The sequence below is a fragment of the Procambarus clarkii genome, chromosome 92 (assembly GCF_040958095.1).
Source record: "Procambarus clarkii isolate CNS0578487 chromosome 92, FALCON_Pclarkii_2.0, whole genome shotgun sequence".
Lineage (NCBI taxonomy): Eukaryota > Metazoa > Arthropoda > Malacostraca > Decapoda > Cambaridae > Procambarus > Procambarus clarkii.
In genome coordinates this window covers 10,876,031-10,880,038 of record NC_091241.1, presented here as the reverse complement: position 1 = coordinate 10,880,038, position 4,008 = coordinate 10,876,031, and positions in this window count along the sequence as shown.

Below are 4,008 nucleotides of genomic sequence, written 5' to 3'. Positions count from 1 at the left end.
AGATCTTGTTAAATCCACTTCAGAACCGGTTATAGTGCTTCACTACACGGGTTCACGAAGTCCACATTAGAGTCATTGTCATGAGGATAAAGAATAGGGCGGAGGATAGGAATGGGTTCAATCCCCAACCACTTGGATGGTTGGGGATTGAACGTCGACCTGCAAGAAGCAGTTAAATGGAGAAAATTCCCGTGCTTTAAAGTAACAAAATATTTCAAGTGTGCACCATCTTATAATAAACAAGACTCCGGAAATAAAACCTTCTGGAGGTCTTCAGAGTATCTAAGACTCTCAAGTGGCCGTCTGTGTGTTGGGACAGTGGGACTAAGACCCGGTGAAAGTCCTGTATGTCTAAACGACAACTTGTTCCTTCCCAAATATGCAAAAACGAGAATATAGTACTATACTTTTTATTTTAATTTGAGGGCAAAGAACATTAGTTTTCTGACTCACATACAGTAAAACACTTTCCTACTCACAGTTCATCTGAAGCCATATCCCTAATTCTTATTCCCCAGAACACCATCTCCTAATCACTTTACAACCAGGTATCCAATTACTTATGGGGTGAACAGGAGCAAACAGCGAAAGAAGAATATCCAATAGTCACACTCTGCCCATGGCTTAAAACCTGGGTCGTTAGGAAATGTAGATGTTTATCTCTCAGAATGTTTGGTAATATGTTTATTGTTTGTGATGTGTGTCTATGTATGTATTAACACGATGTACTGAACGGGGTGAGAATAGCTTGAGCTACCTCATCCCTTTGTGTGTATTTTACCTCAATAAACTTATTTCAATTTAAATTTCCTGCAGCAAGTGAGGGGTTCTTAACGCAACGCCAATGTAAACTGGAATAAACTGTATAAACTATACTGTAAACCTATCTTTTTCTTCTTTTTATGCCTCTTGGCACTTAAGCTGAGGCATTGTGGCGTGATTTAAAGTGCCCCTGCATATCGTCTCTGTCCCATCACTCCTAAATTCTTTCCCCCGTGTACAATTATACAACACAAGTTCTTTGCATAATTATATAGACAACTTACCTTTTAAGAAATCTACTGTATCTTACAGCTGCCTAATAGGTATTCTTCTGTACCATATGCTGATTTAAGTTGCACATACTACAGCAAGAATGAAAAGAGACATTCTTCCAAAACAGATCATCACACCTGTTAGCAAAAAAAAAAAAAAGGGTCTCAATTTTATTCATACAGTTCAGTACAAGTAAAATGAAAGTACTGTGCTGCATACCATTTGTGTAAAAAGCCTTTACAAAACAGCAATTTTGAAAAAATTAAAGAAAAAAATAATAATAATCCACACACACAGTAGTATTAGACCCACAGTAAACACTGCAGTAGAAGTCATAAAACAAACCATACTTAACGTTTTAGCACTCAGCTACCAAGAGTACTCGTACTGAGACAGTAAATTACTGCAGGTTCCAACAGTGAACTTTTTTCCTCAGGTTCCAGTGAACCTAGAAACAAGCAACTTCTACTACTGTGTAGTAGAAGTAGTTTTGTAGCACTATTACTACAAAAAAAAACACATTAGGTTAAAAAAAAGTATTTATTGATATTTTTTTTATTTCAGATCAATACCTATGGTATCTACAAATTGGGTTATTCATTTGTTCTTCTCTATCTTTTTCAAACTTCGGTTAGTTAATACTGTACAGTATATCTATTTCTCTCTCACTCACACACACAAACAGTTGCCGGTATATGAAAAAAAAGAGTGCAGGGAAGACGGGACCACAAGTGTAGCTCTTATTCTGTAACTACACTTACGTAATTATACATACACACACACATTCTCTCACTCTCACAAACATATGCATGCTTCAGACATGTATTGCCGAGTTGTACTTGGGGATATTTGGTGCTGCAGTGTAATACTGTAGTTGCTATTATATATATTCCCTGTCATAAGCAGCAAAAGAAAAAAAGATAGAAATAAAGTTATTGAAAACAAAGTACCAACTGTACTGTACTTTGGAAGTGTTATGAATATTCCTTAAAAGTCTGTTTTTGAAGCAATTATAATTTTCTTCAAGCCACACTTCAGAACAATTATTTAGAACTAATTACATGCAGAAAAATAATATGCAACAAAATGCAGCTGTACAAACGTAAAATGTCTGAACATTTCAAAACTAGCTAACATGTTGCTGTACAAGCCAAATGACATTTCAATATGATTATGGTAATGGCATATAACGTAAGCTTTTTTTTTTGTTTGAACCATATGATAGAGCAAGCATTTATAACAATTTATATAAAACATATTGCGAGAATACACAGATGTATAAAGATTGAACTGCACCAATCTGTCGGCCTACTTAACCCCAGTGTTCTTCAGGTGGCGGCACACCAGCAGAACCCCGTCACATGTGTGTCAAGAAACTATTTATTGTCGTTTATTGAAAATCTGCTTGTAATTTCTAATCATGAATTAACCATTTTCTTAAGACAACTTGCTAAATGCAAAAACACAAAGCAGAAATTTAGAGCATTATTAATGAATACTTGCTAGTCAAATTGCTGTTATTTACCACCAATGTCACTATAATAATGATGACACTGCACATGCGGTATCACATGTGTTGATTTCTACCAATACAGTATACAATATGTTATACAGTATTTACAGTCATTGAGAGGGAGGCAAAAGGATACAGCTCCCAACTCAAGAACAGAACAGTAATTGAATTTAGATCTAGGAGTGCAGAGAAATCCAAGTTTTGTTATATATATATATCAACAGGCAAGCTTTTTGGACACGAAGTAGAACCAGGAATTTATAGTAATTTACTTGCACACAGTTTTAGAAAATCTGTGTGTGAAGAAATGAACTTGTATACAAGTTCATTTCTTCACACACAGTTTTTCTAAAACTGTGTGCAAGTAAATTACTATAAACTCCTGGTTCTACTTCGTGTCCAAAAAGCTTGCCTGTTGATATATATATATATATATCAAAACTTGGATTTCTCGGTGACTTTTCAAATATAAGAAAGCAAATTTATTGCGAGCTGATAGCATTAAATACTTTTCTTCACTTACAAAAATTACACACTTAACAAGATTACCCATAAAACAAACCGTAGTTTAAATGACAAAAAAATAATAATATATAATTTTAAAGCTAAACTACTATCACAGAGTAATCTTTTACCTAGAAAGGAGACGAGAGATATACCAAATAATATACACATGGAAAATACTGGAGGGCCAGGTCCCAAATCTACACAGTAAAATAACAACGTACTGGAGTGAACGATATGGAAGAAAATGCAAGATTGAACCAGTGAAGAGCAGAGGTGCCATAGGCACAATCAGAGAGCACTGTATAAACATCAGAGGTCCGTGGTTGTTCAACGTCCTCCCAGCGACTATAAGAAATATTGCTGGAACAACCTTGGACATCTTCAAGAGAAAACTGGACTGTTTTCTCAGAGAAGTTCCGGATCAGCCGGGTTGTGGTGGGTATGTGGCCCTGCGGGCCGCTCCAAGCAACAGCCTGGTGGACCAAACTCTCACAAGTCGAGCCTGGCCTCGGGCCGGGCTTGGGGAGTAGAACTCCCAGAACCCCATCAAGCAGGTATCAAGCAGGTACTAATTAAGACGTGGTTCACTGTGTAGTTCTTAAGGTGCTCGTCACAACTGAGCCAAATACCTACTGGCCTCATATTTTCCTCACTCCAAAATCTATTTTATACAGCAAGTTCTATTCCTTGAGTTATACATAAGTGCAGTTTGCAATGAACTGTCATTATTATCAATATAAACTGTAAATTTTAGTTAGACTTTTACTTACAATCATTAAATAGAAAAAGAGGGTGAAGGGTCCAAGTGTCAATTTTTCTTTAATAAAATCTGAAGCGTGTGTGACCTGTATGTGAACCAACTCGCTTCATTGTCATGGAATTTCCTGAAAACAAACAAAAACTAAATCCTATTGACTGTACAATGCATACATGAAGAGTGAATGAAAAGCAAA